We start from the raw sequence: 25,511 nt of genomic DNA on the forward strand, positions 1-25,511 counted from the left end.
TGTCTGGGAATGCTCAGAAACCACCCCCAGCATCCCAGAGAAATATCTCTTCTGTTTTAGAAACCCATTTGCCATTAGAAACCCATTAGTCATTTTCAAAATTTCAGTGCCAGCCCTATAAAAGACTGACTCATAGCTCATCACTTTGCTACTTTGCTATGTAAAGACTGTGTAAAGACCTTGTAAGAATGATCCACCCTCACAGGTGTCCACAACATGCTTTCCTTGTATGATTGGAAAGTGGCAAGTCCCTTGCAGTGACTCATGCAGAGATGCAATGGGAAACCTCAGCTGCATCTCTACATCAAGAATGATCCAATAATCCTACCTGATGCTGAGACTCTGCATCATTATCCACCCATAGTGAAGGCTGATTGGAAAGAGAGAAATCCAGAACATAATATCATGCTAAGATTCAGCAGGCAGACTCCTCTGGGGTGGAGGTAGGGGCCTTGAGTGTACTGTACTTATACCTCATGACACACTGCCAGTTTTTTTACAACATGCTTAATGTGCCTGTCTGACATACTGGGGCAAGTGCTAAACATTGATTCCTTGGTAACCTCTTCCTAACCTGGAGTATGAAATATCACTCTTTGGTGCTCTCCAAGCATGGCACATGTTTCCAAAGATGAGCAAAACAAAGTAGCACTGTTTTCCTTACATGAACCGTGGTTTCATTGGTTCATGATGTAAGTCTTGCACAAGTTTAAATGAGCAGTAGAATATGCATCAACCTTTGTAATTGGTTAAGACTTCATTAGCTGGGCTAATGTAATTAACTATAAAAATGGATGTAATTGCCTCGAGTCCTTTGAAAGCTCTTGGACCAACATGTGCATTGACCCTCTTGTAGTTAGTCTCAACTGAGCTTTGCTCCATTAATAAAGAAACGGTGCTTTATAATCAATGCTCCATCTCTTGCGGTTTTGTTGCACAGAATAATTTAGGTTCCAGAGTCCTGAATTGGGACCTTGGGACAGGAACTGGAGAGCCACTGGAATCTTTTGAGAGCTGTCAGAATCTTTTACAGCCAACTATCTCATGCTCAGTACACATGTTTGCCAGCTGCATGGGAAGGCATGACTGGTTCGAGCATTAAGGGCATATCTGCCCTTAGTGAACCCCTTCCTTCATTGTCTTGGAGCATGAACTCTCCTTGTTACTCCCCGGCCAAGTGAAATATGTTCTGGGGATGAACAGAACAGAGGCACTCCACTGTCCTTATGTGAACCTTGACTTCATTTGTCAACAATGTAAGGCTTCTGCAAGTTTTAATGAGGAGCAAAAGCTGTGATGACTTTTGTCTTCCACAGGACTTTTAACTAACTGCCAGAAAGGAACTCTGATTTGACTGCTCTTCATTTTTGTACTGCTCTTTTGATGATTTCATATATTTCCTGCATTTCATTTGGTCTCTGCCCTAGGAGCTTAAAAAAAAAAATCAAAGGAGCATGGCTGTCAGAGGAGCGTAGGAACCAATGGAACCCGATTGGGTAGATGTATTGTGCAATAACTACTGATCCCTTCATTGTTCCTCATTGCTTAGTAAGGGCACTTATGCATTGTTGATATAGCTGTAGTTTTTTATATGTATCCTGTCCTTCTTCCAAGAAGCTCAAGGCAGCCAACATGGAGTTGTCCCACTTTATCTTCACAATAACCTGGTGGTCTGCTCAGATTGAATGAGGGCTGGCTCCACCTTTGAGAAGATCCTTGGAGTGAGTCCAAGGATCACTCCAAGGAGTCCAAGGAGTGAGTGAAATGAGAGAATGAAGCTGCTGCTCACTCAGTCATCTTAGTTCCTATGTGTCTCTTGTACTGTGACAGCCCAATCCACCATAACTTGCCAGGCAGCAATGCAGCGGCACAAACATGGTGATTGCTGCATCCTGTGGGGGGGGGGGGGACGTTTCAGCCTCCATAGGCCTCTTCATTGTTCCCTTACCCCAGGGTAACCTGTGCCAACCTGCCAGGTCTCTCAGTGCCCCATTCATGGCTCTCAATGCCTCATTCAGTCATTTTAAACTTTTTTTTTTTAGATCAAGCAGGCACAAATGATTATCAGAACCTGCTGTTGATTACAAAGGTGATTTCAGCTACATTAAATGTTTTGGTGCCTAACACATCTGCTATTTGCCTAAAATTAACAAGCCAATGAAATTTGTAGGAGTACTACATGGAATTCTGAGTTGATCCAATTCCTCTCATATAAGGTCATTATGTATAGTAAAATTAGATAGCCGCAGATAGCAGCTGATGCCTCAAAAGACCCATAAGTCTTAAACACAGCACACACTAGTGGAAATTCCCCCCCATTTATCCTTTGGATTGTAAGCTGGGTTGGGGAAAAAAATTAGTAATGAACCACAGAAGCCATGCACACAGATTGGCTTGCAAATCTAGCTTGTCCTCATAGCAAGATGCAATTTCCTCTGGGATTTAAAGCCATTTCTTTGCGTCCTTGCTGAATGTCTTGCTCTGCATATTGGCTGCAGTGTTCAGCCCTGTTGCAATGCTGTGTTTGATGCTGAGCTTTCCATTTGGAGCATCTGAGGGTGAGTACAAGTAGATGCTATCAGAAAAGGAAACATCACAGTCATGCAACTTTAATATGGACATTCTGGAATTTGCTTTTGCTGAGCGTCGCCCAATGTGGGGCAGCCAACTCTACGGGGTGCAGGTAGCCGATGCAAAGTTAGCCACGAACTATGAAGACAGGTTTTATGGGGGAAAGAGGTTGTTCAGCAATCCTGGAACAAGAAATGCCTGACTGAAGAAAATAACAGCAATAACAATATACATACCCTGCCTTAGTGGCTTCATAACGACAAGCAGAAAACAAATTCAATTACTTAATCAAATCAAGCCAAACAGCCCAAATCAACAAAGGAGAACTCATAAAACAGCAGCAAGTCACACATGTCTCTGCCAGCTACTCCAAGTCCCCTCTAAAAGAGTCAGGACTTAACAAGCCATTCTAAACAATAATTTGGACGGAATACACAAATGGGGACAGGGTGGAAGCAGGCAAATGGAGGCCTCACCAAATGTTAGCCCGTCCTTGCACTGAGCACAAGGGGTGCGCAGGAGAAAACAAATGAGCTTGAGTTTTCATTTTGATTTTTGAAACAGAGTTTTTATTTTTTGTTCATTGCCTCTTTATTGCCAATGAGAGCTTGCAATGGAGGCAGGTTCCTCATTGTCTAGGGCAGTAGTTCTCAAACTTTTAGCATTGGGACCCACTTTTTAGAGTGAGAATCTGTCAGGACCCACTGGAAGTAATGTCATAACGTGAAGTGACATCATCAAGCAGAAAATTTTTTAACAATCCTAGGCTGTAATCCTACCTGCACTTACCCAGGAGTAAGTCACATTTACTATCCTTGTTAAAAGCATATACACAGTAGCCTGCTAAAAGTACAGATCTGTAACATTTCCCCCAATGCAGTAACATACCATGGTAACCAATCTAATATATTAAAAATAAAATATTGAAATGAATGGAGACCCACCTGAAACTGGCTCAAGACCCACCTAGTGGGTCCTGACCCACAGTTTGAGAAACACTGGCCTAGGGAGATATGAAATTTGCACTTGAGAGAAGAGAGAAATTAGGAAATTAGTAAATCCAGGTCTGGTTCAGGGTGCATAAAGTACCTTTATCATTAAGGTGATTGGCAAAACATGCGTCCCAGTTGGCTTTTCACCCCTTCAGTTGGACAGCAGCTGTTGGAGTGACATATTGGCAAATCTCTCTCTCCTACAAACAGCATCTGCATGGGGCCACTGGCCTCTCTCTCTCTCTCTCTCTCTCTCTCTCTCTCTCTCTCTCTCTCTCTCTCTTCATCCCTTCAAGCAAACAGCATCAGAAAGAGGCTATTGACATCAACCTGAGGTCACAATGCAGTCTCTCACCTTCAGGCAGACAGCAACAGCCTAGGTCGTAATGCCCAGACTCCTTCAGGCAGGGAGCCTCAGCCTGAGTTCACAAAGCCCATTCTCTCTCCCTCAGGTAGGTAACCTCAGCTTGAGGTCACAATGCCAAATCTCTCTCCTTCAGGCACGCAGCCTCAGACTGAGTTCACAATGCCCGGACGGTCTCTCTCAGGTAGGCAGCGTCGGCCTGAGGTCATAATGCCCAGTCTCTCTCCTCAGGCATGCAGCCTCAGTCTGCATTCACAATGCCCGGTCCCTCTCCCTCAGGTAGGCAGCACCAGCATGAGATTAAAATGCACGGTCTCTCCCCCTCAGGTACACAGCATCAGCCTGAGGTCACAATGGCCACTTTCTCTCCTTCAGGCAGTCTCAAGTCTAAGGTCACAATGCCCAGTCTCTCACCCTCAGGCTGCAGTCTTGGTCTGAGGTAACGCCTAGTGTCTCTCTCCCTCAGGGAGGCAGCCTCAGTCTGAGTTCACAATGCCCAGTCTCTCTCCCTCAGGCAGGCAGCCTCAGCCTGTCACAATGCCCAGTCTATCAGCCTCAGCCTGATGTCACAACGCCCAGTTTCTCTTCTTCAGACAGGCATCATTAGACTGAGGTCACAATGCTCAGACTGAGGCTGCCTGCCTGAAGAAGAGAAACTGGGCATTGTGACCTCAGGCTGAGGCTGTCTGCCTGAGAGACGAGGTAGTTATGGGAAGCTGCACACATGTGAACGCACAAAAATGGGAGGAACAGAGTACAGCTTCTGTTTCTGGCACCGTTTTGATTTCTGTTGGATCTGGAAAAAAAGAGTAGCAGACATGGACACACTGAATACAATGGAGCTTTATGTCCCATCACCCATCGTGGCAAGTTAACTGTTTGGCAAATTTACTGCAAGGTGACTGTTTGCCTGTACTCAGCCCATGCTCATTTTGTTAGAAAGTAGGTACAATGCCACCTGCAGGACACTACGGGCAGTGTATTATCCAGCAGGCATATGATTCAGAGGCTACCTGTCTCAGAGCTTTACTCGGCCTCTGACCTGTGGAGGTGTGTCGCTATCTAGCTTCCTTCCTCTATCCTTCAAGCCTGAAGACCTCTCCATCAGCTCTGACCAGCCTTATGAAGTCCACCATGCCTCAAAGTCCCACACATCCATGCAAAGAGAATGCACTGGGCCCTTGGTTTCTGTGGGGGATCTAGGACACCCCCCCCCCCCGCAGATACTGAATTCTATAGATAATTAAATTGGGGCCTGGAGAGCCTTGGTGGACCTCCCAGACTCGACCAGAAGTCATCAGTGCAAACTAGAAGTTACTTCTGGTTGCATCCTGGAGGTGTTCTGAGTTGCAAGAACGCCACACACCACTTCCTCATGTCTCAGACCACCTTCTGATGCAACTGGAAGTTGCCAGCACAAACTGGAAGGCACTTCTGGTCATGTGTGGGAGGTCCTCTGAGGCACTCCAGCAGCAGGCTCAGCATCCACAGATTCAGATATCCACAGATCTCATCTGCAGATGAGGGGCCACGGTAGCTCTAGATTTCCTGGTGCCAAGGTCTAGGACCCATTCAACCAACAAAGATGTACATGCTTGTGAACTGTATTTTTTTTTCTTTGAAAAGTATTTGCTGCCTGTGCTCCTATTTTATTCTCAGTGGCAATACAGCAGGGATTGGTGAATTGCTTCAGGAAAATGGGTCTTCCGCTTTGCAACTCTGTTTAATGTAGATGCCTAGACCCCCTGTTTCCATCACATGTAAGGTTCGGAGCGCTCAGAAGATTGGTCATGCCTCTGTAGGTAATTCCTGAACTCTGTCGCACACTTCAGAGTAATGCTACTTGAGGATGATGGCCAAAGAATGGCTGTAATAACATCATTGATCTTTCAACAGCCTCTCTCATCTCTTATGTTCACCAGACAAACAAGCTGGAAATGCTGGTGATATCATTTCTAATTGACTTTTAATGAATTAAAAACATAATTGGAAAAGGGAGTAAGCATTCTTGAAATAACTGAGACTTCAAAGAGGTACTGTACATTTCAACATGAAAGAGAATTAAGGTCCTGAAACAAGAAGCAGAAATGGAGGGAGGAGGGAGTAATGCTTTTTTATGCCTTAATTATGTTTTTCTTTTCTTCTGTGCTCAGAATAAAGAATAAAACTTTGTAGCTTCAATAAGAGAGTAAATCTCCATCACAATTCTTTTATTGGGGTTGTCCTAAATTTTCCAAGTGTGTCCCTCAGAGAAAGATGCACCATATTTCTTGGGGACATCATTAAACCAAAGGCTGTTTCTAGTTTACACAGTGACATGGGAGTCCCTGCTCCATGCCTTCTTTCCATGCCATGACAGTAATCTTTAGTTGCAGGAATCATGTAGGTGGGCCAATGTTGTGGTTCCATATATTTTACTTGGGGATGAACCTCTACATTTTCTTTAAACTTTACATTTTCTTTAAACTCAAGGAAAAAGTAGACACGGGATTTACTGGGCATTAAAAGCTAGAGTAGCGGAACCTAATTCTATAAGGTGATATAGAAATAACAGTTGCAGTAGCCATTGGGGGGGGGGGAGAAGTATATTAAAGGCCAAGAGTCAAAGCCTGCCAAAGCAGAAATAGCTGAAGATGGACCAGTCTTCCCTAGTCAGGAGAAGGAAGGGTTGTAAAGGTGAGAGTACTACTGAAGGCCAGTTGACCTGGGAATGGCAACATGAGGGAAGTCAAGCATGGAGACAGTCTGAACCCAGCTCTCTAAAGATGAGAACTTTCTGTAGAAGTAGGCCAGAGCAGGTCGCATGGTACTAACCGACCCCTACAAAGTTATGAGGTAAGTTTGAATTTTCTGTTCTGAGGAACTAAACAACTTTGTTTCATGCTGATCCTTGCTGTTTACAAACCACTTCATCCTCTTTCTTGTTCTATGCTTCTTCTGCAATTCAAAAGGACAGATGTTGGTGTAACATCTATTCTTTTCCATTGGCCTAACATTTCTCTACTCCATCATTTCATGAAGTGGTTGATCTGTGAATCTGGAGCTGTCAATCTGGCCGATTGCCTCATCTTCCTTGTGTTTCTTTGACATCCTGTATTCAAAAGCAATGCTGACTTCTGATCACAGTTAGCAGTGTTTTAAAAAAAAAGTCCTCTCACATATGGTGAGAGGCAGACCGCTGTACATCTCAGTCGATGAGAAAACCTGCTTAGGCATTTCAGAACTGGCCATCTTTAAATAACTAAAGTGGTGTCATCTGCTGGGAGGGCAAAGTGATATGTCTTGAAAGATCAACTAAGGATGGAAGATAGATGAGCACGGGGCTTGCTTATCAAGTTATTCTCAGAAGGGCTTATGTTCTTGCTTAGCAGACTGTTTCAGATTGTGGAGAGCTGGTATAGTGTTGTAGCAAAGAGACTGAATTGTGAATCAGGACTTTTGGTTTGCCTCCTACTTCTACCATGAACTCACTCAATCCTATGCACATTTTCCTGGGAGTAAGTCCTATTGAATATAGTGAGACTCACTACTGAGTAAGCATGCAGATTGCCATGTTAGTTCCTGGTTACAACTGGGGACTAAAATATTGACTTATAAGGCTGTTGTAAGGACTGCATTGAGATGATACGGTGAATAACATGAACACAGTTATTTCATGATCTGCTTCACACACAAAAGTGCTATAAAAACATAATTAACAATATATTGTTTTCTCTGTAAACGGCTTTGTGAACTTTTAGTTGAAAAGTGGTATATAAATTATAAATACTACTACTACTACCACCACCACCACCACCACCACCACCACCACCAACAACAACAACAACAACAACAATAATAAATCCCTGGTGATAAATGGGCTTTTTTCAGCATCAATATATTTGACTGGTCACTGAGGGCCAAGTTATATGTTGTGACTGATGCACGAGTGGGCCCTTCAAGTCTTTGGTTTTTGGTAAAAACAATGTACAGGTTTGCGGGTGATGCAGAGTGAAACTGTGGTGGGTGAGGTAGGGTGCTTTAATACTTTGCTCCTGTTGTGTTTCTGATCTGGATCATTCTATAATGGTAAAAAAAAAATTCCATTTGATTTCAAAGATGACTTTCAGATTCCACTTGCAAAAAAGAGAGGAGTTCCTCTACAAGGGCATACTGAACATTGACACCATAGCCCTATTTACAAGTGATTATCCCTGCATTTGCAGAATGTAGGGAGCAGGAAATAGGACTATACTGGCTAGGCCTTCGCTCTGTATTAACATGTTCCTTGGGCCCACACCGCAGCCCTCAACAGATTTAACAAGTGTCTGAAGAGGCAAGGAAAGATATGCTGCCTGACCAGATTTTTAAAGCAGGCAGAGGGCCACACATGTGTATACTTAGTGCCTGACAGGAGAATACAGCTTAGGCCCTAGGGCAGGAGTCTCCAAACCCCGGCCCGGGGGCCAGATGCGGTCTGTAGCGAGCTTCTATTCGGCCCACAGCCAGCCTCTTGTCCCCTGAAAGCCTCTGGCCCACCCAACTGAACATGACCAGAGCTGTGCTCCGATTGCATCTGAAGGGTGTTCTGAGGGCCAGAGAGGCTGAGTGAATGAACCCACTCATTCATTTATTAATTCATCTAAGTTCCATCTCTAATTTATTTATTTAAATTTTATGTTTAAATTTTTTCACGGCCCTCAGCACTGCGCCAGATATTTCATGCCCTCTGGCCAAAACGTTTGGAGACCCCTGCCCCAACTTTTTGAAATCAAGCTTACAGTAATGGACTTTCTTAAGTCTTTCCATCCAGGACTGTCATTTTCCCAGTGTGAATGTGCTGTGTCGGGGCCCCTCCCAGATGCGCTGACCCCCGACTTACCCTGGAGCAGGCACCCCATGCCCAGGGTGGGGAGGCTTCACTGCCCTCAAAGGGGGCAAAGCAGGTTGGCTCACCTCAACCAGCCAGAGGGAGCTGGCAGGGCCAACAAGGAACACTACAGGAAACAAGCCAGGAACAGGAAAGACCTTTTCTGCCCCACCTGGAGGAAGGGGAGGGGCCAAAGGGGGCAGGGTTGCTCCATAAAACAGGGAGGCCAGGGATGTGAGGCAGTCAGTGTGCAGCAGGGAGCTGTGAGGTCAACCACTCCTGCTCCTAGGCCAGGTTTGGTAGTTCTGCTAGGGAGGAGGACAAGAGTGCTGGAACCCCCTCCCCCTCCAGCCAATCTGAGGCCTCCCTGGGGAGGAACAAGCCTGTTCCAGGCCCCTCCAGGGGAAGGCCCCTACATGCTGGTTGCTAGACAGACAAGTGGGTTTGAGATTAGGATTGGTATTGGACTAGGGGCTGTTGATGTCACAAAGGCATTTATGCCTCCCTAAAGTAAAGAAATTCCCCTATGTAATTCCTAGGGGGAAATGGCATGGGAGCTGCCTTCCAGAATAAGATTGAAGGTTGTTCAAACATTATCTTTCCCTCCTCAATTTACAGGTGATACTATGTTGGTAACATGGTTCATCCAAGCATATTCTGTGAGTGGGGGACATCATTTTGGAAGAGTAATAATTCTGATGTGGATTTGTTGTTGCTTTTTAACTTGAACATTTTGATCTCACTGTCAGCTGGCACACAGAATCTGATAACCTGATTTTCTCTTGGCCTGGATCTATTACTCAATTTCAATTTCATAATTGCATGTTACTGCCCACCTGTGATCATCTGTTGGATTGCCCCTTGATATTCACTCTAAGTGCAAGCAGAGGAGATAGTGTTGCATACAGATTAGACAAGTGTATGTTTCTGCAAAGGGTCCAGAATATGGTTTAGTAGGGGAATCTTCCGTCCTTTAATCCAGTGCTTCTCCATCTATCTGATGGACTGGCAATTTTTCCTCCAATGTGTCAGGGATTAGAAGCATAAAAATACACGAGTGAGAAAGTGAGGAATTTCAAGAGCTTCCTAGCAGAAACATGTAGGTCTGATTCTAGAAGAGGAAAAAGCTATAAATAAACACGAGAGCTTGTATGAAATGATGTATGGATATGAAGCAGTTTTAAAAATATTATTCTTTCTTTCCTAGAAATTCACCATGGACAGGCAACTGATGGCTTGATGAGTGGCATTGATCCACAGACTATCATTTTGAGTAGCACTTCTCTAATCCATAATACTCCTCATATTTTTTAAAATTTGTTTTGGATTAGATTTGGAAGCCAACCAAGCCTTTCCAACTACAATAGTGGGAGTGGCTGGAGGGGGGCAGCATGGCTGGAAGGCACCAACCCCCCCAGACATGCTACCAGGGGTCACTTGACCCCCTTGGATTTCCCCTAGGTATGCCTCTGCAGCTACCATCTATATTTAAGCTGTTCTTTCTAATTTATGTCACATTTTTGTAGCTTCAGAGACACATCGGGCCTGCCCACTCAAGCTTGTTCATCATGTGATGACTGCAACTTCAATAACAACTTGCATGAATGGGCTGTCACAGATCAAAGAACACAGACAGAACACCATATCGTTTTCAGAATCAATGCTTTTTTAGTTAAGTCAGTTCACACTTTCAGGTGAAAGTCACCAAGTATTGAACAGAAATGCTGACAAAGTTGTCCAAGCTTATGCTAAGTGAAGAATTTTTGGGACTTGAAGAAAGCCTGCTTCAAATGAGAGGTGAACTTTTTAAGACCCCAAAGTTCTCCTATGAGCTTGAGCTCTGAGAAGCAGAGCTCTTTGTCAGCCCAGCAGCCACCCCCTCAAACATCCTCTTCAGCCTTTTACTTACCAAAAAAATGATCCAATTTACTCCTGATTTGGGGAGAAATCAGATAATTTTCAAGTTAATCCAAAGCAGGGATAGGATAGCTTGCCCATTAGTGGTACTGAATTGTGATGTACATGCATGTGTGAACCAGGCTATGGAGTCCATGGGTCAGGGCCTAGGAGAGGGGGGTAAAGGGGATAATTTGTACCCGGGCCCAGGGTCTGAAGGGGGCCCAGGAGACAAAGAAGCAGGGCCAGAAATTTCCTGTGATCTGGCATTTTCCAATCTACTTAGACATGTTGGGGACACTACCATGAATGGGGATACTGGGGACACTACTGATACCACATGGCTGGGTATTCCTGGGCTCCAAAGACTATTCCAGCTGTCTCTACCCTCCCCTCACCCTGCTTTCCCCCTCCCTGTCCCTATTCTGCTCACCCATCACCACCCTCCTATGTTCTGTTTCACCCCTGCCCCCTCTGCAAAGGGGCCCAAAAGAAACGTTGTACCCCTGATAAAATTCTCTTAGAGGCCCTGCCATGGGTAAACTTTTATTTTCTAATCCATATTTTTGCCCCACCATCGCCCCAAGCACGTATGTGACAGGTTAGACTAGACTTAAAGTGACTGACTAAAGTCACCCAGAGAATTTAATGGCTGAACAGGGATTTGAAAACGGATCTTCTCAGGACGGGTCTTGTGGTCTATCTAGTGCACTACGATGATGTACACTACATCGGTGGTGACCTTACCTGGTTCACCTTTTAAAGCCAAACTCAGGGTCGGTGACCACAAGAGTGCAACATCAGGAACTCCTAACAGTTAAGGAAATGCTAATCTGTGTTAAGTGTCCATAGTATGATCTCATGCCTAAGAACATAGGAAATGTCTTGCTGGCTAGATCAGACCAGGATCCAGCATTGTTGCAAAAATTCCACCAATGCCCTTCAGTGAGCACTAGAGATCACATATTGGTCCTTTGCCCACTAATGGTCCACAGCCCATCTATAGATTACATGAATCCAAGAGCTATGATCATACAAATATAATCACAATCTATTGGGGGGAGGCATTCATCAGTAATGCTGGGCTTTTTGAAATGATCTTGCATGGTGACACTCAAATATCCACATAGGGTTTGAAAGTCCCAAATCACTGCTGTCTTCACAATGTAGCTGTGCCTGAATTTTGTTACATTTTAATCTGAAGCCATGCATTTCTCTATAGTTATTTATTTTTAAATTTACAGGCTGCCTTTTGTTTCTGCCTTGCAACAAAAGCTAACAACATAATAAACATAACAACATAACAACAGCTAACAACATAATAAAAACACAGTGCAACACTGTAATTAAAACATAATAAGACAAACGCACAGAATAAAAGACAGTATAAAACTGTATGCACAGAACTCAGTTGATCCCAAAGGTGTGACAGGACTGTTGCATTTTAAATAACCATCTGAAGACCCAGAGAGGTGGCAGCACAGATCTTCTGGGAAAGGTTATTCCTCCCAAAATACCAGAATACCAGTGAAAGTATTGTTTAATTGAGCAAGTAGATGTCTATTCAAACAACTTACTTAGACTTTGCAAAAGTATGTGATCCCCTTTCCAAGTTATCTGATGGTTTGTACCTACTACTATTTCTTAAAAGAGTTATCTCTTATAAACTCAAATTTAGTCTTATTTTAAAATTGTAGGTGGGTGTAAGAAGGTAGTTACTTTGGCTTTGATGAGGATGGGTATTGGGCTAGGGATGGTTGTAATTATCTTGTAGTTCAACAAGGAAAAAGCATCTATTCTAGACAGCACAGCTCAGGAGAAAGAGGGGTATTTTTTTTTTCCTCTTATCCAATGTAGTGTGCAAATGGAAAAGGTTTTTTTTTGTAGATGGAAAAAATGCAAATAGGGAAGGAAAAGTCATGTGGAGCTCATAAGACAGTCGGTCGTGTAGCAGGCTTGAATATTTTGGAAATACGTTGCTTAAATTTTCATGCATTTGTCACTTAAGGCTTACTTTGCATATTTTCCTCCTTTGAGTCATCTGTCAGACTATGAGTCTGCTGCCAAGGCAGCAGTCTTATGTTCTGAAAACTTGGCAGTTCTTTGCTAGGAAAGCCAAATATTCTAGCTTCCTATGTAAGTGACAGCACAATCCTATGCATGTCTAAGAAGTAAATCCCACTGTATTCAGTGGAGCTTACTCCCAGGAAAGTGTACATAGGATTGCAGCTGTACAGGACTACAAGCCATTATCACTAAAAGAATAATGGTGATAGATGTGAAGAGGCCCAACATGATACTTTCAGGCTACTCTTTTAGCTCCTATGCAAGGATCCTTTGAAGGATTGCTTTGCAAACTATTACATGGTCAATATTTGATCTCTATATCTTTTTAATGTAAAAATACAGGAGACATGCATTCATACATGTGTACTTGGTGCTAGGTGCCTGTCTGGGGAGCAGAGGGGCAGGCCAGTCACTTGGTTATTTACAGGACTGGTGGCAAGTGGTCACGGATCCATATGCCAGGCAGGCCACACCTTTCATTAAATCATGTAAGCATGCCCTGCTTCTTAATTGATCCATGGAGCTTAATGTTCCAAATCTGAATGAACCTTGTTTACTCCTTAAATTGAAATGGTGTTTTCACACTTCCAAAATTCAGATGAAGCTGTCTCACTCCAAATCCTGCTCAAACAGCATATTTGGTGTCTTGAGATCATAGCCACCTCCTAAGGACTCCTGAGTTTGGGAAAGACAAAACAAAGTGTTACACCACCAGTGGTTCTCATTGACCCCCACGAGTAAGCGCTATCTAGGAACAAACCTAGGGTGACCCCAATCCTAGCCATATTGGATCCCAGCCTCTTACTGAGCCACAGGATAAGCTGGGCTCTTTGGCACTTTCACCTACCATTCCCGGGGGGCGGGGGGGTTGGGAGGTGAGCCTGCACCTGAAGGATCACAGGGGAGCATTCAGGCTGAGGGTCTTGCCACAGAGTGATGAAATCCACCAGGGTGACTGAGGGACATCCAGCCTTTTTTTTTTTTTTTTTTTTTTTTGTAGAAAGTCTTTTCCATTGGACTATCCACACTTTCCTGGGAATAAGCCCCATTGAACACCTTGGGACTTACTTTTAAGTAGACATGCATAGGATTGGGCTGTGAAGCATCTGTTTCCCACCTCCTGCCTGCAGCAATGACATACACAAACCCATTTGACCTTGAGTTGCCTCTGTAGGAGGACAGAGAGACCCCCTTAAACACACCCTTGAGGGAGGTAGTGGAATTACTCATGTTAGAAGGATAAACCATCATTTTCACCTGTTCCACTATTAATTTCTTGCAAGTGCATGCACACGTGACTTTTTTTTTCTCTTAAAGATCCTTTTGCATGGACAAGCCCCTCGTAAATAACACCTAAATTTCTGCTTTTTCTTTCTGTGGCACTTAATTTATATTTCTTTTTACCTGCCATCCACAAATTCTTTCCTTCCTTTTGAACAGTGACTATGACTTTATGGCATGATCTCTGAAACTCATTAACGGGAAAAGCTTCGGCTTTAAGCAAATGTCACATCGCATTAGCATGATGCATAGGATGTCGCAGCGAGCTCTTAACTAGCCTTGTGCATGGAGGCAAGAGTCGAAAATACTTCCTTGATGCATCATGAAGATGTTGTGATGATGCTGATTATTCCTGTCTTTGCTTTGATTGATAGCTGGTGCCATTATTTAGCATTCTGCACACAGCCACAGCTTTGGTGAGCTCTCAGTGGCAATAAGAGACAATGAACAGAAAGAGTCATAAGCTGGGTACAGAATTTGTAGGACTGGGAAGTGTTAGGATCATGAGGTACACCACCAGTACTGTTTGCTAATGCCCTTTGGTGCTCTCTCTCTCTCTCTCTCTCTCTCTCTCTCTCTCTCTCTCACACACACACACACACACACACACACACACACACACACACACACACAATTATTATCTTATAGAAAGCAATATGGGATCCTTAAAGAAAGATTGAGGCTCAAAAATTCCCAAAACGCTTAGAAACACGCCCTCTGACTCAGAGGGATACATGAAACCTTTCATATTTCTGCCTCACCATAAATTGAACCGCTATATGCAAAAGCAGAGATGCACTTTTCATTGTGTGTGTATTTCCTTATCAATTTGAAAACTCATCTAATGTATGGATTTGCTTTGTTGCAAGTGAAAAATGGGGAAAAAATCATTATTAAATCATATTCTGAATCAAACCATTACTGTTATGGCTGACAGATATGTTCCTTCTGTCCCTCAGTTTCTTATATGACATACGTTTTACTTTAAAAAAAAATATATTCGCTATGTTAATGTAGGCATTCTTATTTAGTCTTCACAGGTGATGCTTTCTAATGTTTGCAAACTCAGATTCTCCACTATTATAAAATGAAATATTAGCTCATGTTTTCATGGTACCATGTCTTCTGCATGATTCAATAGGCAAATTAGGTGTATTTTCTGAATTGTTATTTTGCGTATTAATTTGGATTAATTATGTCCCCTGCTTACAGGTGCATATGTACAGGGGCATAATTGTACATGTTCCCCAATGAAAAGGCATAGAACTAGTTCTTATATATCCATCTTGTCTAACTAGTGTACATCATGTTTCCCATTCAAAGCAAAGATCCAGTTTGCTGTTGTATAGACTAACCGCTGCTCATTATAATTCCACATCTAATTCCTGACCAGCTTGCTATTGCATATCTCTTCTCATCTGAGGAGCTGATTTAATTGTACAACTTGCATAACAAGTCACCACTTCTCTCCCCCCCCCCCCCCCGATATACAATAACTGTTTGGAAGCTTGGTGAGATATTGGGAACATGTATCTGCTTTCACCAGCATGCTATTTTTGTACTTGGATATGAAAAACATATATTCACTGCATCCTTAACCTGACTTAGAGATTTTGATTACTATTCCCTGATGTTCTAGACCAGGGGTGCCCAAACCCCGGCCCTGGGGCCACATGCGGCACTCGAGGCTTCTCAATGCTGCCCTCAAGGAGCCCTCAGTCTCCAATGAGACTCTGGCCCTCCAGAGATTTGTTAGAGCCCGCACTGGCCTGATGCAACTACTCTCAGCTTGAGGGTGACTGTTTGACCTCTAGCGTGAGCTGTGGGATGAGGGCTCCCTCCACTGCTTGCTGTTTCATGTCCGTGATGCAGCAGAGGCAGCAAAGGAAAGGCCAGCCTTGCTTTGTGCAAGGCCTTTTATAGGCCTTGAGCTATTGCAAGACCTTCATTCATTCATATAAGTTCATCTTTAATATATTCATTTATGTAAACTTATGCAAATTTATTCAAATTTTAAATGTAAATTAATTCTCCCCCCCCCTGGCCCCCAGCACAGTGTCAGAGAGATGATGTGGCCCTCCAGCCAAAAACTTTGGACACCCCTGTTCTAGACCTACTCATGCTTCTTCTGTGAGAAAGATGTACATGCACTGGACATATGCTCAGAAGCATTCTCCTATCTAATCTGTTTACCAGAAAATCAATTTCCTTCTTCTTAATTGAATATGTTCAGTGGAGGTGATAGGGTTTGATGAAGCTCAGCTAAGCACCAAAGTTGGTTCTTCAGCTATTTTTGTTGTGTTATTGACCTGGCCCCACACACCTAACTGGAGAAGGATATGCTCTGTTCCTCTGTATGCAGATCAGCCTAAAGGACAGGTGTTGTATATGCATGTATCTTCCAACTATCTATTTTCCTTGTTCAACAGAGATGTTTTCTCTTATAATATTGATGGAATAGCTCTTCAATCAGCAGTTTTCAAATGATGTAGCTGAAACTTCTCAGAAGCCTGTCATGAGAAGGGGCCATAGCTCTCTGATGGTCTATGTGCTTTATATATAGACCAGGGTGACCAGATGTCCTTTTTTCCAGGACATGTTCTCTTTTTTAGCTTCGTGTCCTGGAAAAGAACTTAAATGTCCTTCCTTTCCTTGCAAGCAGGCAGTGCATAGCCTTCTTGTAATTTATAAATTCTATGTAATAAATTCTATATAATATAGTTTTTAAACTTAATAATAAGTAATATAGTCTTTAAATTAACCATGTGAAATCAATATACGAGTTTTTTTAGCTTTTATGTTGTTGTGTCCTACATTTTTCTTGGATGCCCTACATTTTGGGGCACCTTGTCCTCTTTTGTGGTTATGACATCTGGTCACCCTGATATTGACGGTCCCGTAATCAACCCCTTGGCATCAATGCCAATTCAATGGCTTGAGACCTTTGAAAGCTGCTGCCAATTGTACTGCAGTAGTTGGACCAATGGTTTGCTTCAGTATAAGGAAGTCCCTGACAAGAAGGCCAATGATAAGGTGAGGCAGATTTTCCTGAGAGAACTTGCCTACTATTACCAACCTTCCCCTGCAAAACACAGCTGCAGGGGAATGCTGGGAAGGTGCTGGCCAGAGCATATTTTAGTTTGGGTCCTCATGTGAACTAAAATCCAGTGTTTCAAAAGGTCTATTTTGTATGCAGAATAACTTTAAGTGTACAGGACTTTGTTAAAAGTGCTCAAGGTTGTTTGGCTAGGATTCCGAGCATGGTACAATAACTGAAACAGTCAATTATAATTTCTGTTCTGCCAGGGAAATTCAGAAGGCCTGTGGCTGAGTCCCCAGATAGTCATATAGCCATCAAGGGCTTTTTGTGGCCCTGTTAGCATACAACCAGGCAAAACGAATTTGATTTCCATCCCCCTTAAGTGAGTCCAAATGGGAGAAATGAACAAGACAAACAAGGTCATTTCCCTGACATAGTTCTGTTATTTAGATTTCATTTTGCTTACGCCACAGCGGGTCAATGCCCTGTGGTTTTCTTTTTGCCATTAACACAAAGCAAAGTAGCAAACGGTTGATTTCTGAAGTCGATAAAGAGAATATTGTGAAGAGAGACGAAAGGTTGAGCAAGAGGCTGTCCCTTTCCAAAGAAGATTAACTGATTGTAGTGTGATTGGTTTCTGTGCTTCTGGCTGTGTTTCTAGCTCTGCAGCTGGATACGGAGATATCTCCATGCTGGCATTAATATTGACATTAACTAACCATTATCTTGGCTGTGTCCCATAATGGGTTCCGTCCTCCCCCAGGTCTCCTTTAGCTAATGACAGCAAAGAATGGACGGGAAGCAGTATCTGTTTCAGTGATGGACATCATTAAATTGGATGACCATGTTGTAAAAATTGAACCCTGACTGCAAGCTAGCCAACAGAGTCAGTGAGCTTGAAAGCATGTCAGACTAGGGTTCAAGGCTGCAATCCTATCCATACTTTCCTGGGAGTAAATCCCATTGACTATAAGGGGATGTACTTCTGACTAGACATTGAGCTCCAAATCCCTTGTGAACCATAAAGCTAACTAGGTGATCTCATTGCCTAACCAACTTCACTGGATGGTTGTGTGGACAAAATGAGGAACGTCCCAGGTAACTCTGGCAGCATTGCATCCCAGTAGTGGCAGGCTAGTGGCAGGCAAACAAGTTACTGTTTGCCTCAAAACTGAAGCCTCCATTGGTGTCAATGGAAGCATCTCAGATCTAACAGCAGTTTTGGAGGGGAACATTTTTATTAGAACTGCAGTCGAGTCCTAATAAAATATCCCTTCCCTGGGCACTGTTCTAAGCCTGATCTGTGCCACTGTTTAAATTTGAAACACACACACACACACACACACATACAAAGCAATGCATTTAATCAATGTATTGTGTAGTTTGGCCGTAAGTGAAGTTCCACTTCCTTGCACAATGAATCTGGATAGAAAGTATAAGTGCTGAACTTTGAATCTGAATTTACCACACAATTAACTGGACATGGATTCCTTAGTGAATGTTCAATTTACGGCTACTGCAGCGTTTCATTCTGCTCCATTGCATATTCTGGTGATATGGGCAGGCTTCCATGTAATCTAATATCACAGGGGGCTGCTCACATAAAACCACATGGTTGCTCCACCAGAAACAGATGGAATCTTCATGGGCTCTCACACTCAATTTGTTCTGACATCTCCTGATATCCTGGTAAGGGGTTCACGTCACCATTCAACAGTCTGTCAGCCTTCGCTTTGGCCAAGACGTGACCAGCTGAGAAGAAAAGCCCCTGAGCTTTGCATGTGTTAGTTCCCGGTTGGTGATCTGCCACTTGCCTAGATGATTTCCTCTTCCAGTTCTCACATGTCAGGAGAAACATCACAATAAGGAGAGGATGAGGGTTATTGCAAAATGATTTGCCACAAACATGAAATACATTGTCAGTTGATTGTGTGGGGGAATTTGTCTTATCCTGGTGCAATGTTTTTCAGATAGTGGATATCTACTTTTTTTGGGAATTTGCACAGAAGCACATTCAATCTTGCACCTGAGAAAGTTTACTCTTAGAGTTTGTAAGAGTGAGAACTACCAGCCTTCAACTCCCTGCATTTGTGAGTCAATCAGAGTTGGGTGTCAATCTCCCTTGTACCCCATGTGCTAGGGTCCTGTGTGATGTCTCTGCCCTCACTTCCAGCAAATCCCTCCTTAGCCTTTGGCACAATGGCAAATATTCTTTTCCTATAACAAAACACTTATGTGCATGCAACTGACAATTTTGTAAGCCTCCCCTGCTTCCATTTCCCTTGCTTTCCTTTGCTCTCTTCCTTCTGCTTATCTGGATTATAACCCCTTTGGGGCAGCAGAACCCAATCCTCTTACTCTGTGTAAAGCACTGTTTGTTATCTGCCTTTATGCATTAAGCAAAAACTGTTTTATGCTAATAAAAATCACTTTATTGTAACCATTTGAGGCTCTGTAACACAGAACCTTCTTGGTCTCCTCTGCCAGGTTTGCCAGCTCTCATATAACAATAACTAAGAACATAAGAACAGCCCCACTGGATCAGGCCATAGGCCCATCTAGTCCAGCTTCCTGTATCTCACAGCGGCCCACCAAATGCCCCAGGGAGCACACCAGATAACAAGAGACCTCATCCTGGTGCTCTCCCCTACATCTGGCATTCTGACTTAACCCATTCCTAAAATCAGGAGGTTGCGCATACACATCATGGCTTGTACCCCATAATGGATTTTTCCTCCAGAAACTCGTCCAATCCCCTTTTAAAGGCGTCTAGGCTAGACGCCAGCACCACATCCTGTGGCAAGGAGTTCCACAGACCAACCACGCGCTGAGTAAAGAAATATTTTCTTTTGTCTGTCCTAACCCACCCAACACTCAATTTTAGTGGATGTCCCCTGGTTCTGGTATTATGTGAGAGTGTAAAGAGCATCTCCCTATCCACTCTGTCCATCCCCTGCATAATTTTGTATGTCTCAATCATGTCCCCCCTCAAGCGTCTCTTTTCTAGGCTGAAGAGGCCCAAACGCCGTAGCCTTTCCTCATAAGGAAGGTGCCCCAGCCCCGTAATCATCTTAGTCGCTCTCTTTTGCACCTTTTCCATTTCCACTATGTCTTTTTTGAGATGCGGCGACCAGAACTGGACACAATACTCCAGGTGTGGCCTTACCATCGATTTGTACAACGGCATTATAATACTAACCGTTTTGTTCTCAATACCCTTCCTAATGATCCCAAGCATAGAATTGGCCTTCTTCACTGCCACCGCACATTGGGTCGACACTTTCATCGACCTGTCCACCACCACCCCAAGATCTCTCTCCTGATCTGTCACAGACAGCTCAGAATCCATCAGCCTATATCTAAAGTTTTGATTTTTTGCCCCAATGTGCATGACTTTGGTGAAAAATATGACCCCTACGCTCATGAAATTGTATGTCATGTGCCAGCAGAAGACTTGCAACCGGGCACTGTGGCATTAGTGACTTTGGATGGCTATAAACTGCATGGCCGCACTATCAGGCATGCACATGTAGGTGTGGCAGTAGAATCACAGGTATGCGGTGGGCCTGCCCATTAGAACCCAACTCAAATGAACTGATTTCTCTGTCCACATGACTGTTGCTGCTCCACCATTTCTGTTTTCTTTATTTATTAAGATAAGTTTGTATTATAATCTGGCCTCTCAAGATACATTTAGTTGCTGGTGTAGGCTTCTTGATGTACAGTTATTAAATGTTACTTTTTCTGTGTTTATAAATATTTTCATCTGCTTCTCAGAAGTAAGTAGTTCTGTGACCTTTTCTGTGGTCAGATTCAGGGTTCTGTTGTCAAATTCAGGTTAAATCCTACAGGAACTGGGAAGGGATTTATTCCAGGTATCAACTGGAGGCTAGAAATTGCTGTGTTTAAATGATCATGGTTTTCCCTGAAGTTTTGGACAAGCTGCTTTAACCTCTACTTTCCGATATGTCTAGTGGGAATATGATACTTGTCTACCTCAAAGGAATGCTTTGATTAATAACTATCTGGTAGTTGCTTTTGGCCCACCTCTTAAAGGAACCTCATCCTCACACCATGTACACTGACAGTGCTATAAAATTACCCTGCACATGCCTGATCTCGTCTGATTTTGGAAGGTAAACAGGGTCACACCTGGTTAGTACTTGGATGGGAGACCGCCTGGGAATACCTGGTGCTATAGGCTTATACCATAGTCTTTTGAGACTGAAAATTGCCAACCATTTCAACCAATAATCATCACTGTTCTGGCCATGCCTTTCCTGGGGACAGCTACTTCTGCAACTACTCTAAACCCATGTAGTGATGCAACAGAATTATCACCAAACTCTGGGCCCTGAGGGCCAGGCTAGCTGTAACAGTGCCAGTTAATTATTTTTTTGCATCAAACTGCCTCGGTCACATATAACAAGAGAGTGGAGTGGTGGTGTTATGTTTGTAATTAAACCACTCCTTAATCCAAGCCAGTATTTGGAATGCCCTGGGTTGTTCACTGAACACGATGGGACTTACTTCTGAGAAGGCACTCATGTTCAGTGGAGTCTACTTTCATTTAAGTGTATATAAGATTGCAGCCTAATGATCAATTCCAGGATTTTGACAAGGCTGAAAGTCTACGGAGGACTCTAAAGGAACAGATAGGATAGGAACGGTGGCTGCAGGACCCCCCACCAAGACCTTGTGCTGTGCCAACCTCTGCTCTTCCCCTCTCCAAAGTTCTACCTCATTACTCCCCTGCACATTTCCTCTTCCTCTTTGTCACCCTCTTCCTTTTCCAATCCAGGGAGTGGAAGGAGAAGGAGCAGTGGAGGCAAGTAGGTGGGCAGAGATGGGCCCCTCTCCCAATCTTCTGCCTGAATCAAGTGCTTCAGGGCACAAGCCTAACCAGGCCTACTCAGAAGTCTACTTTGTTCAGTGGGGCTTACTCTCAGGAAAGTGTGGTTAGGATTGCAGCCTTAGGGCACAGTCCTAACCCACATTGCAGCACTGACATAAGGGCAATGCCGCTCCAACTTAAGGGAACAAGCATTGTCTTGCCTTGAGGAGGCCTCCATGACTGCCCCCCCCAACTGCAGAATGCAGCACATGCCCCACTGAAACAGCTATGCCAGTACTAGAAAGTTGGTTAGGATTGCACCCTTAGTTGTCCTTATGGATGGACAGGCCTAGGATGTCTGTATGCAGAAAGAGAACCTCAGCATTAAACATTGTCCTTTGTTAAGACTATCCTGCATTTCTCATCTTTTCTCCAAGAGTTCCAGCCACTATGCTATAAGGTGTGTGTGTCTTGTTTTAACAACAGAAGGGATATGCAGGTGAAGCATATAGTGGAGCGTGATACTGGAAGTGATCTTCACTGGGAGAAAAATACCGCAGAATAAGGAGTGGGTAAACCAGAGTATGATGGACATTTCTGCAATGCTGTAATGCTACAGTGTACAGAAGGGTGACCAGCCAGTAGGTGGTGACCAGCCGGTAATCAAGGCACTCCTGTTTGGAGAAGGGTGCCTCCATTATTCTGTACCCAGAGGACAGTATGGCAAGGGAATTGTTGATTGCCCAGTTGGTCTGGGCCTCAGTTATCATAAAACTTTTGGTTGAGTTTACAATGAAGGAAGACGAGGTTGGAAGTGCTTCTTCTGTGTTGCTAACAGCTTGGTTTACTCCAAAGTCAAGAAGCTTAGAGAATGTGGCTTGTTTACAGGTTCAGATTTGCTGACCAAAGCCAGGTGCAGCCAGTCATGAAACTGTCCAAAAATGCAAAAGAAAGGCAAGGCTTTTCCCAAGCCAGCCAGCTAGTGTGAGGCAGGGGTGGTTTCTCTGAAAAACCAAAGTTTGACCTTCTCTCAGAGGCCCATGCAATCTGAGGTGTCCCTTCCATCAGCTTAGTTCAAAATTCCGTGAGACTGGCCTGGGTCATGGTCTTCTGGAACACACCAAGCACCATTACATGTGTACAAAAGCAGCAACTTGTGCAACACATGTTTGCAAAATCCTCCAGGATCCTTATTCTAAGCCTATATTTTAGGGAGCCTCAGCAGTGGTAATTGGCCCAACACAGCATGAGCCAGTAGTCAGCAGTAGCCAGTACATCCAGAATATCTTTTGGCACATAAAGGTGGATGCTTTCCTCCTAAAGGAAAAATGCAGGTGTACGCAGCTTAACAACCTTCCGCCTGACAACAGACTGCATATAGGACAGTGGTCAAAGCACAACAAAGAGGCTCTTAATGAGGTAGTCAGTATTCCATAGGCTGCAGCAGAGTGCGTGTTAACACAACAGAGAGGCTCTTAATGCAAAGAAGAGACTATCTCTAGTAGCTTGTGCAGCCAACTAGTATCTGGCAGGGAGTGTCTGTTTACACAACAAAGGCACTAGATTGGGCTGAATGTTCACTTAACAACCTAATCACATAACAATGGGGATAGGAGAACATATCCCTGTGATATGCACACCTGTATAAGTGGTACACACCTGTATGGACAAGACTGTTCCTTTGAAGAAGTGATAAAACTCTTCCTATTCTCTACTTTATTTCCATTGCCTGCCCAACAATACTACCAGCTGATTTTCTGTAGTCAAAGAAAAAATGTTTTTTTAAGGGATCGGACTACTCCAGAGGAATGTAAAGTGACAGGAGATGCAGTCAGATTTGGTACCATTTGCTCCTAAGGCAATGTTTTCACTTAGACTACGATCAGGAAATTTTCTTGGTCTTCAGAATAAGCAAATTGCTTTGATCTGAAATGTGCCAGATACCATTAGGGTTTTGTGTTTTTTTGTAGGGATTAATCTGAACAGATAGAGGAGAGCCAACCCCTTTAGGCAAAGTACAGTTCTTGACTCCATTTTAAGCACTATAAAATTAATATATCGCTGGTAGCTTTGTATTTTCATTTACGTTGCCTGCACTGTGAGCTACATTTCAGGGGCTTTCCAAAATTGGATATTAATGATTTACACTGTAATTTATGTATGTCCATAAAGCAAAGCTGGAGTAACATTTGAGGAATCCAAATCTTACTCTGGGGCATTTCTCAGGCTCTGTGTCTAAACATTAACCCTTTCTGAAATTGCTCATGGGTGTCGTTTTCAATTCAAGTTTATGAATAAAATAAACGCTCGTTAACTTGTCCTTCATTTCGTTCCAAAGTGAAAAACCTATTGCAGTAAGTTTTCTCCTTGAAGTCTCAGCATCTACCAGAGCCTGTTACATAATACTGCTCTTAAAAAATATACATGATGTCCATCACTTTCACACTCTATGTGCTAACCCAACCTGAAACTGCTGCTCAAAACAATATCCTGTATGGAGTTGTCCCCTGTCCACTCCGCCCATGCTGTGATATCATAATCGTTTCTAGGTTTCCTTGTCCCCATCACATCATTGGCTGCTTATGGCAGTAGCAGGGAAATACAGTATGATGATATTTGAATGATCCTCCACATTATGATGGAAGGTGGGCCTGACAAAGGGATGTTGTTTTCACTAGCCTTTCCATGGCAACGTCTTCAGTCAACCCTAAAATGGTAGCAAAGGTGAAAGTATGTTTTCTGTAGCTTTATTTTTCATGGAACATGTCAAAGGCATCCCTGCTCACTCCTTTCATAAATTGGGAGCAGAGCCTCTTGCACTTAGAAGCAATTCTGCCATGAAAGGTCTGACGAAAGGCCCCAAGGAATGCAAGATTTCAGTGTCTAATGATAATACAGTGTTGAATATATTGTGCAGTGCAATCTTATGTGGGTCTACTCAGAAGTTGGTTCCATTGCGTTCAATAGCTTTTTCTCCCATAGGAATGCAGTGTTAATCAAATATCTTCCTTACCTGACCCCATGTGCTGCTAAAGAGCTCTTTGGTTGGCAACCTTCAGTCTCGAAAGACTATGGTATAAGCCTACAGCACCCGGTATTCCCAGGCGGTCTCCCATCCAAGTACTAACCAGGCCTGACCCTGCTTAGCTTCCAAGATCAGATGAGATCGGGCATGTGCAGGGTAACAGTTGAGCTCTTTGTGACTGCTATAAGGCAGTCTATGCTGGCAGAATGCTTGTTCCACCATTCCAGGCACAAGTACTGGTAGAAAGAGGCAAGACCACAACCATGAATATTCCAGTGATGCAGTAGAAATCTCTTTAAACTCCCTGTGCCCTCACAGTAGCTAAGAGACTTATTTTAAAACATTGGAGGGATAAGTGCCTTCCTACTGTTAGTCAATAGATTGACAACCTGTTGACTTTATCAACTTTTGAATGAATGGCCTACGATAACAACTACAAATGGGTATACAGGGCTTCCCCTGTATCCATTGATCCCGATTCCGCTGTTTCATGTATTCACAGATGCAGGAGCTTTTCAAGCATTCCCGTGCATCCTCTGAAGGTGATGGGAGCTGTGCTCTCCTCACCTCCAGAGGCTCTTCTGAGCCTCTC

At 43.5% G+C, this 25,511-nt stretch overlaps 1 pseudogene; it reads right to left on the minus strand.

Moving 5' to 3' along the window:
• Positions 1 to 24,973: 24,973 nt before the first annotated feature.
• On the minus strand, positions 24,974 to 25,095 carry LOC136647048 (5S ribosomal RNA; annotated as a pseudogene).
• Positions 25,096 to 25,511: the final 416 nt, after the last annotated feature.

Source organism: Tiliqua scincoides, chromosome 3 (assembly GCF_035046505.1).
Source record: "Tiliqua scincoides isolate rTilSci1 chromosome 3, rTilSci1.hap2, whole genome shotgun sequence".
Lineage (NCBI taxonomy): Eukaryota > Metazoa > Chordata > Lepidosauria > Squamata > Scincidae > Tiliqua > Tiliqua scincoides.